Below are 10,783 nucleotides of genomic sequence, written 5' to 3'. Positions count from 1 at the left end.
GTTGATTGGGGATTAGCTAGCAGAATCCACAGCTATGTTTTTGGAGTTGGGGAGGTCTCCTCTCCCAGAGCACATAGACCGGCAGAAGAGGCACAATGCCCCTGCTCTGCTCTCTGCCTGAAGAGGCCAACTCTTCGGAATAATACATCAGCCTGGCTCCCTTGCTGTCTGGCTGCTAGCTGGATTTGCTTATGGGAACGCCAGTGGAAAATCAGAGGGTGGGAGGAGAACTGGGCCAGGACAACTGTGTCCCCAGCTCACTCCCTGTCTTGCCATGGTTCTAACAGAGGTATGACTTGTTTTCAGTGACTCAAAGGCCTTTCAGCTCCAGCTCTTACCAGGCTCTGGTAACACTGCTCCCTCCCTCACCCCATCGAGCCCAGGGTAATAACAGCTCCTGGGGCCTGCCAGCCCCTTGCTGCACCACCATTCTTTGCTGGTCCCAGATGTTGTTTGAATGTTTATGTTCCTCCCAAATTCATATATTGGAATCCTCATCCCTGATGGCATTAGGAGGCGGAACTCTCACGGATGGGATTAGTGCTTTTATCAAGGAGGCCTGTGAGAGACCCCCACCCCTTGTGCTGTGGGAGGGTACAGTAAGAAAGTGGTTGCCCATGAGGAGAGGGTTCTCACCAGACATCAAATCCGCTGGCAGCTTGATCTGGGACTTTCCAGCTGCTAGGACTTGGAGAGATAAATTTCTGCTGTTCATAAGGCACTTGTGGTATTTCACTACAGCAGTCCAAATGGACTCAGGCAGGTCTCCATCTGCCCGCTGCTCTGTGACAAGCCCTTCAGTGAACTCTGTGACTGTGCCATCCGTTTCCTTCCTAGACCTCGACTAGTACAATGCCTAAATGGAAACTGGGGAAATAGTACCAAGAGAAAAGGAGAGTGGATGCTAGGCAGACAAAACCTGCAACGTCACTCACTATAACTCACAATTCCTGCCCTCCTTCCCTCGCCAGTGGGAAGCAGACAGCCTCCCCTTCCCTGGTTTCTAATAGTTTACTCATCTAGCTTGTTGTTGTGCTATGGGTTGTGTACATGAACAATGGTAAAACTGTACAATAGGAGTATTATCTCTTTCTAGGGAAATACTCCTGTCATTCCCTAAGAGCAAAGGATACCCAGTTGCTTCATGAGCTCAACCTCAGGTAGAAAATCGCTAAGCCTGTCAGCCCTGCAGTTCTTGCCAACAGGTGCTGCCCGACTGCTCACAGTGCATTTCAATAATCAGCTGGGAATGGAAGAGGAAAACAGAGGAGGAAAGATGAGTGGACAGAGAAAAAAAAAAAAAGCAGACTTCACGAGTGTCCTGGTTATTTGACCAAACTTCCCCAGTGGCCACCGGAGTCCCCCTCCTATTCCCAACCCCTTATCCCCTCCACATAATGGCTCATTGTAACCCCAAAGAGTGATTTTTTCCTCACAAAAGCACAAGGACACGTTAGGCCAAACTAGTTTTGGGGAGAGGATCTTGGCCTAGGAGAGGGGACACAAACTGTGGGTATTTGGGTGAATTCCTCCTGGGCAGACGAGATTGTCAGGTGCGCATGTACAATTAGGAAGGATAGATGGAAAGATGTGAAGAGATGGACTTAGAACTCTAAAGAAATCTTATTTCAAAAACTTACCCACCCCTACCCCATCAGGAAAGAATGAGCTTTTGGAACTGGTATAACTGGTTGTCAACTAAGATGAATTAAAGAGGAAAAATGGCTAGGCTTTGCCATGATGAAATTGTGTGCATGCCTACGAGTGTGGGTGTGAGATTGCCCAGCACTGATGAAGTTCTCCTTTCTCCTCTCCAATCCTGTGTGGCTTTGCGACAGGCTGTGTAGGGTGGGAAGGGCCCACCTGCATCCACTTGACCCATCCTGACAGCTGGGGGGATGTATTCACTCACCCAGGAGCCTACATCTGGCATCCGCCTCAAAACAGCTGTTCTAACCACGTAAGAAACACAGGGGGCACCGGTCATTCTCCACAAGAACAAAAAGCCAAGGATACAGAGATCATTGTACCAAAAGGATTCAACTTCCTGGATGACTTCATTCCAGGAATCTGCAGAGCCCAGATAAGCATTCCAGGGCTCTGGCAGAGGGCCCCTCGAGGGCAAGGGAAGGGACAGGAGGCTGACTCCCCATGTCTGCACTGTCTTCTTCAGACTGAGGGACAGGACACCTGTGGCCATCCAAAATCACAAGGCCCCAGACCAGCTCCTACTGACTCCACAAGAAAGTCAAAGGAGGGTCAAGTTGTCCCCCAAAGTAATGCCTCTGTGGATCACATGCGCCCCCTAGGGGGCTTTTCCTTCTGTGCCCCACCATGGATCTCTCATCTTTTCAAATGAATTTGTATGTTGCTCTTGAACGTTTTCTTTCTTTCATATTCTCAGAAGGTGTAGCATTAAGAATAGTAAGAACAGGTAAAAAGAGTTGATAGATCTCAGAATATCATTTGTGAGATTAATAGCCATAGTTTGCAATAAAAAAATTAAATGAAGTTTCTAAGCATTCCTTGAACATTTTTTGAACCCTTTCTATGCCAGACACAGAAGGATAAAACATGCTCCCTATCTTGGAAAAGCTCACTGATTTGTTAGCAGTTACAGATACTTAAACAAAGGATTACATAGTAAGTTCTACAAAGTAACTTTATCCTCTGGAATTCTGCTAATATTACACTAAGTAATCAATAAACCAGAATAAGAGTCATTTATTAAAACTTCATTTTACATGGCTGAGTTTGGCCCTAGAATTTGGTAATTTATTCAAGACCTCACCCCCAAATCATTTGTTGTATTCCAGAAGTTTCTGCAGTGGTAGAAAGTTTCTAAATTTGTGCTTTTCAATAGGGTAGCTACATGTGACTATTGAGCATTTGAAATAGTGCAACTAAATGGTATTTAATTTTAATGCATATATAAATAGCCACATGTGGCACAACATAATTCCAGAGTTCTAGTCCCACATAGATCTGGCCAGATTTACACAAACCAGTGAAGGTTCATCACCTGAGATTGAGATCGAGTAACACACCGATGGGAATGGCCAACGAGGCATTGAGGAAAGAGTCACCTGCTTGCACACCTGGACCCATTCAGCCTTGAATGCTTAAAAGAAAATGAGGCTGTTACTCAGACACAGCAGGAAAGAGGCAGGAAAGGCAACCAGGGCACAAGCAGCTAAAAGGGAAGCACCAGGCACAGACCAAGCATGGAGCAAAGCTGGAGGCACAGCACAAAGCGGGTATGTGTCAAAAAGGAAAATTAAAGCAAGCTCAAATGCAAGTTCAATTTTTAAACATTTTAGATGATCCAAAAGCCATTTAGGGACAATCCTTCTTTCATCAACAAGTGTTTTTTCTGAATGTTTCCTGTATGCTCAAGACCAAGGGGGAGTTATTAAGAAATCTATAGTAACATCCATCCCTGCCTTAAAGAAACTTAACATTTTGCTTTAAAGACCAAATGCACTTATGTAGAACAATAAGAAACGTACACAAGATGGTAACCCATAAAGCACTAACTTGTATTTATTTAGCCACATCTAAAACTCCCTTGTAAGCAGTATGCACCATGGGTTCAGAGACAGGGACAGCGGTGAGTGCAGGTTGCCCTCACCTGGAAGGCTTCATGAGCATAACAGGTGTGATACAGGCTCTCTGCAAATCTGAAGACTTCATTCAAGTTAGCCTGGCCTCCACCCACCTTCAGCAGCATCCTTTATTAGATCCTGCTTTTGCCAGAATATCTTGTAGTTTCCCAACGTGCCTGCCATTGTCATCCTCAGCCACCACATAAGCAGAACGCAGGCTAGTGGACCCCCATGGGACTCCCGGACTCGGGAGTCACAGGACTGTGTTTGAAGTCTTACCAATTCCTAGCAAATTTCTTATCCTCTCTAATCCTTGGTTTCCTGCTATGTAAAATGAGAGTAATAATATTATCCACCATAGGGTTTCTATAAGAATTAGATGAATAAAAGGCTTGCAGAGATCAATGTAATTTTTTTGTGGGGGCGTAGAGACAGAGTCTCACTTTATCACCCTCGATTGAGTGCTGTGGTGTCACACAATTCACAGCAACTCTCCAACTCCTGGGCTTAGGCGATTGTCTTGCCTCAGCCTCCTAAGTAGCTGGGACTACAGGTGCCCACCACAACACTCAGCTTTTTTTCTTGTTGCAGTTTGGCCAGAGCCAGGTTTGAACTTGCCACCCTTGGTATATGGGGCCAGCGCCCTACCCACTGAGCCACAGGCGCTGCCCAAACAATGTAATTTTTATTGCTTTATATACTTAAAAACTACTTTACTGAGGTATTGACATACAAAAATCTGTTCATATTTAATGTATACAACTTGATGAGTTCAGGGATGAGTATACATACACCAGTGAAACCATCACCAGAATCTATGCCATAAACATATCCATCACTTCTAAAAGGTTTTTCTCATTCTTTTTATATAGTGTTTTTGTGTTAAGAACACTTAACATAAGATCTATCCCTTAGTAAATTTTGTGTGTGTGTGTTTTGTTTTGTTTTCATCGAAGGTCCCTTACTGGTCCTGCGTCCAAGAGTGGCTTTGACCAAGGGAAAAGGGAAAGGTCATCTCCACAACACTCCACGTATACACAGAACTAAACGGAGGAGCACAGAGTCACTATTGCGGTTAGAAGTTGGCAGCATGGGAAGGGATGGGGCAGGTGTGGTGTAGAGGTGTTGTTAAAAAATACAGGCTCCCCTCACTGGGGTGTGAGGGTGGGAGCTTGCTGTGCTTCAACCCGAGAGGCATCAGAAGATCAAAAGCGCTTTGGGAAGGCCAGAACGTCAGGAATGGAAGGAGGAGGAAGAGCCAGGGGTAGGGGGGACTGTTTGGCAACTAAGGGTGAAGGGATTGCCCTCCCCTTGCTGGGATCTCCCTAGCACCTCTGATCTGGCAGGAAGGGGGCAGGTCTGGGGCTGCCAGATGCTCCAGGCAGGGGACTGGAGGGGGCTCACAAAGGCTTGCCCTCCAGGGAGATAATGGCACTGCCCCCATGTTCTCCTTGACCCCTTCGTAGCAGTTTGCTTGAAATCCATACTTGATCCCTGTCAGCTTCTTCTGATGGCGTCCTCGGAACTGGAATAAATCACTTTTCTCTTAAGGGGTGCACACTCAGGAGCCCAAAAGAGAAACACCAGGTCTTCCTACTTGCTCTCCTTGGTCTCACAGGTCGCATCCTAGAGGACATAGCAGCAGTCCTGGTCTGAAGCACCCTGACGGAGGTGGCGTAGGGGTCGTCCACAGTCTGGCCCACACCACTTCCCAGGACCTACTTGCCCTCCTCTAGGATGATGTCCTTGACTGCACTCGGGCAGAAGAGCATCGCCTTCTTGTGCTTCTCCACCTCCTCTGGCGTTGAAGACTTGTGCGCCTTCACGTCCTTGAAGGCCTTGATGATGCCGTCAGAGACAGCCACACCTGAGGCCATGTTTCCGGAAGCGAAAGGCTGATGGCAAGAGAAGCAGAGCCGAGGACAGCCGCTGCTGCTGCTGCCGGATCCAGCTCCTTAGTAACATTTGTAGGTCGACATCATCAACCACAGGCACCGTGCTGCACCCGGCTCCGGCACCTGTTCATCTAACTCAACCAAAACTTCATACCTTCCAATACCTGTCCATTTCCTCCTCCCCCCACAATCCTGGCAACCATTATTCTATTCTCCACTTTCATGAATTTGACTATTTTAGATTCCTCAGATGGGTGGAATCATAGAGGATTTGTCCTTCTGTGGCTTACCTCACTCAGCGTTAAGTTCCTCCACGGTCACCCACGTTGTTGTGTATGACAGGGTTTCCTTCTTCCTTAAGGCTACATAAAATTCCGTTCTGTGCATACATCACATTTTCTTTATCCATTCATCTATCAGTGAACAGTTAGGTTGCTTCATGTCTTGGCCATCGTGAATAATGCTGCAATGAGTGTGGGAAGGCAGACATGTCTTGGACATAAGGGCTTCGTTTTCTCTGGATATATACCCAGCAGCAGGATTGCCAGACTACATGGTAGTTCATGTTTTAATCTTGAGAAACATACAAACTCTTTTCTATAATGGCTGTATTAATATACATTTCCGTCAACAGCATACAAAGGTTCTCTTTCCTCCACATCCTCACCAACACTTGTTATCTTCTACTTTTCTGGTAATGCAGGCAGTCCCCAGGTTAGGAACAAGATAGGTTCTGTAAGTTTGTTCTTAAGTTGAATTTGTATATCAGTTGGAATGGGTACATTTATGTATAACCTGTAATATCCTCTGTTCATAAGTGCGAATTGTACATAAGTCAGATGTTTGTAAATTGGGGACTACCTGTACCCATCCTAACTGGTGGGAGATGATATCTTACCATGGTTTTAGTTTACATTTCCCTGACAATTAGTGATGTTGGTCATTTGCATGTATTTTTTTTTTTTATTAAATCATAGCTGTGTACATTGATATGATCATGGGGCATCATTCACTAGCTTCACAGACCGTTTACCAAGTTTCACATATACCCTTGTAAGATGCACCACTGGTGTAATCCCACCAATCCCCTTCCCTCCACCTCCCTCCCCCCTCCCTCCCCTCCCTTTCCCCCTTCCCCTATTCTTAGGTTGTAACTGGGTTATAGCTTTCAAGTGAAAACCCTAAATTAGTTTCGTAGTAGGGCTGAGTACATTGGGTACTTTTTCTTCCATTCTTGAGATACTTTACTAAGAATAATATGTTCCAGCTCCATCCATGTAAACATGAAAGAGGTAAAGTCTCCATCTTTCTTTAAGGCTGCATAATATTCCATGGTGTACATGTACTACAATTTATTAATCCATTCGTGGATCGATGGGCACTTGGGCTTCTTCCATGACTTAGCAATTATGAATTGAGCTGCAATAAACATTCTGGTACAAATATCTTTGTTATGATGTGCTTTTTTGTCTTCTGGGTATATGCCCAGTAGAGGGATTACAGGATTGAATGGCAGATCTATTTTTAGATCTCTAAGTGTTCTCCATATCTCTTTCCAAAAGGAATGTATTAATTTGCATTCCCACCAGCAGTGCAAAAGTGTTCTCTTTTCTCCACATCCACGCCAACATCTCTGGTCTTGAGATTTTGTGATATAGGCTAGTCTCACTGGAGTTAGATGGTATCTCAAAGTAGTTTCGATTTGCATTTCTCTGATGATTAAAGATGATGAGCATTTTTTCCTATGTCTGAAGGCCGCATGCCTGTCTTCTTCAGAGAAGTTTCTCTTCAAATCCCTTGCCCAGCCTGCGATGGGATCCCTTGTTCTATTCTTGCTAATGCATTTGAGTTCTCTGTGGATTCTGGTTATTAAACCTTTGTCGGAGACATAACCTGCAAATATCTTCTCCCATTCTGAGGGCTGTTTGCTTGCTTTACTTACTGTGTTCTTGGCTGTGCAGAAGCTTTTTAGTTTGATCAAGTCCCAGTAGTGTATTTTTGAAGCTGCTTCAATTGCCCGGGGGGTCCTCCTCATAAAATACTTGCCCAGCCCGATTTCTTCAAGGGTTTTCCCTACACTCTCTTCTAGTATTTTTATAGTTTCATGTCTTAGGTTTAAATCTTTAATCCAGTGAGAGTCTATCTTGGTTAATGGTGAGAGGTGTGGGTCCAGTTTCAGTCTTCTACAGGTTGCCAGCCAGTTCACCCAGCACCATTTGTTAAATAGGGAATCTTTTCCCCACTGAATGTTTTTAATTGGCTTGTCAAAGATTAAATAACGGTAAGTAGCTGGATTCATCTCTTGGTTCTCTATTCTGTTCCAGACATCTACTTCTCTGTTTTTGTGCCAGTACCATGCTGTTTTGATCACTATCAATTTGTAGAATAGTCTGAGGTCTGGTAGCATAATTCCTCCTGCTTTGTTTTTATTTTTGAGTAATGTCTTGGCTATTTGAGGTTTTTTCTGATTCCATATAAAACGAAGTATTGTTTTTTCAAGATCTTTAAAGTATGACAGTGGAACTTTAATAGGGATTGCATTGAAGGTATATATTGCTTTGGGTAGTATGGACATTTTAACAATGTTGATTCTTCCCAGCCATGAGCATGGTATGTTTTTCCATTTATTAAAATTCTCAGCTATCTCTTAGAGTTTCATAGTTCTCTTTATATAGATCTTTCACGTCCTTTGTTAGATAAATTCCCAAATATTTCATCTTCTTTGGCACTACTGTGAATGGGTTGAAGTCTTTAATTGTTTTTTCAACTTGACTGTTGTTGGTATATATAAAGGCTACCGATTTATGAATGTTGATTTTGTAACCTGAGACGCTGCTGTATTCCTTGATCACTTCTAAGAGTTTTGTAGTAGAGTCCCTAGTGTTTTCCAGATATACTATCATATCATCCGCGAAGAGTGAAAGTTTGATCTCTTCTGACCCTATATGGATACCCTTGATCACCTTTTCTTCCCTAATTGCAGTGGCTAAAACTTCCATTACAATGTTAAAAAGCAATTGAGACAATGGGCAGCCTTGTCTGGTTCCCGATCTGAGTGGAAATGATTCCAATTTAACTCCATTCAATATGATATTGGCTGTGGGTTTGCTGTAGATGGTCTCTATCAGTTTAAGAAATGTCCCTTCTATACCGATTTTCTTAAGTGTTCTGATCATGAAGGGATGCTGGATATTATCAAAAGCTTTTTCTGCATCAATTGAGAGAATCATATGGTCTTTGTTTTTTAATTTGTTTATGTGCTGGATTACATTTATAGATTTACGTATATTGAACCAGCCTTGAGATCCTGGGATAAAACCGACTTGGTCATGATGTATAATTTGTTTGATGTGTTGCTGGATTCTGTTTGTTAGGATCTTGTTGAATATTTTTGCCTCTATATTCATTAGTGATATTGGTCTATAATTTTCTTTTCTTGTTGGGTCTTTTCCTGGTTTGGGGATCAGGGTGATGTTTGCTTCATAGAACGTGTTGGGTAGTCTTCCTTCTTTTTCTACCTTTTGGAAAAGGTTGAGTAATATAGGTACTAATTCCTTTTTAAAGGTTTGGTAGAATTCAGACGTGAAACCATCTGGTCCCGGGCTTTTCTTTTTAGGGAGGTTTTGTATGGTTGATGCTATTTCTGAATTTGTTATGGGCCTGTTCAACATTTCCACTTGATTCTGGCTAAGTCTTGGAAGGTGCATGTATTTTTTTTTTTTTTAAATCAAATGTATTCTTTAAAGTTTGGATTTAGTCAAAAGGCTGCACTTAAGGATGCAGCGTTAAGGCTGAAGTTTCTCCATCCCTGGATCATTTCCTTTCCCCATTTTTTAATTGAATTGTTATTTTGTACTGAGTTATAGGCATTTCCTATGTATTTTGGATATTATTCCTTTACCAGATGTATGATTTAGAAATATTTTTTTTCCATTCCATAGATTGATTTTTTTTTTTTTTTGTAGAGATAGAGTCTCAGTGTACCGCCCGAGGGTAAGTGCTGTGGCGTCACATGGCTCACAGCAACCTCTAACTCTTGGGCTTACGCGATTCTCTTGCCTCAGCCTCCCGAGCAGCTGGGACTACAGGTGCCCGCCACAACGCCCGGCTATTTTTTTGTTGCAGTTTGGCCGGGGCTGGGCTTGAACCCATCACCCTCGGTATATGGGGCCGGCGCCCTACTCACTGAGCCACAGGCACCACCCATAGATTGATTTTTAATTTTGTTTCTTTTGCTGTGCAGAAATGTTTACTTTACCTGATATTTTTCAACCTAACTTTTAAGGTTCTGCTCAGGTGTTTCCTGTCCTAAGAAATCTCTGTTGCTTTTGGGTACTCCCCCCAAGGAGCAGTATGACTTGTCCCAGATGTTTTATTTTTCTATAAAATACTGTTGGTGATAATTTCATTGAAATAAGTTGGAGTCAGCTTGGTAGATGTCCACTTTTTATTTCTAGCTTCTGCAAATATATGTAAGATGTATAAGCGGTAAACAACATTCCCACTTTAATGCATGCTTATATCTGAAAGATGATCAACAGTAACTTCTGTCTTTTACCAAGCTTTTCTAGATGACATTTGGAATATGGGATAACTAACATATACCTTTTAAGGACTTACTGCTGATTAAATGAAGTATGTATAACTCTTCTGACCTTGGAAGGTAGTGGAAGATGGATTCCATACCGCTGCTCCTGCCAGAAATAAGTGGTATGCTGGTTGTCTCGGCCAGTGGAGTGACCTGAATGAGACACCAAGCCTCCAGGCCTCTAGTCAGCGTGGTCTGGAAAATAAAGAAAATTATACATTTGGTATCTGTGTAAAATACATGAGAATTAGAGGCTAAGAGGCTTTCATGTTTTTCATTTATAACATGGGATAAAATTTCAACTATTTACTTTACTATTTGGCAATACTATGGAAAAATTTGGCAATAAATGTTTCCAGCACTAACTGAATAACACCCCTCCACCCAAAAGGTGCATGTTAAATGAAAAACTAAGTACTGAATTTCCATGTATCAAGAAAAATATATAACTTGTACAAAATAACAAAAGATGTGATGACATTCACTCTGTACCCTTGGGTGTCCATTTTTTTTTTGCAGTTTTTGGCCGGGGCTAGGTTTGAACCCACCACCTCCAGCATATGGGGCTGGTGCCTTACTCTGCTGAGCCACAGGTGCCACCCGGGGGTCCATTATTGACCATGTGAAAATCATCAGTCCTTAGAACTGTTTTTAAAAGGCTGTGCTCTCAAACAATTTCAAACAGCCGCAGAGAA

At 43.1% G+C, this 10,783-nt stretch overlaps 1 pseudogene; it reads right to left on the bottom strand.

The window, feature by feature from the left end:
* Positions 1-5,005: 5,005 nt before the first annotated feature.
* LOC128560015 (cofilin-1-like) lies at positions 5,006-5,482 on the bottom strand (annotated as a pseudogene).
* Between the last annotated feature and the right edge of the window lie 5,301 nt (positions 5,483-10,783).

The sequence above is a fragment of the Nycticebus coucang genome, chromosome 11 (assembly GCF_027406575.1).
Source record: "Nycticebus coucang isolate mNycCou1 chromosome 11, mNycCou1.pri, whole genome shotgun sequence".
Lineage (NCBI taxonomy): Eukaryota > Metazoa > Chordata > Mammalia > Primates > Lorisidae > Nycticebus > Nycticebus coucang.
This window is presented reverse-complemented; position numbering and strand designations above follow the sequence as displayed.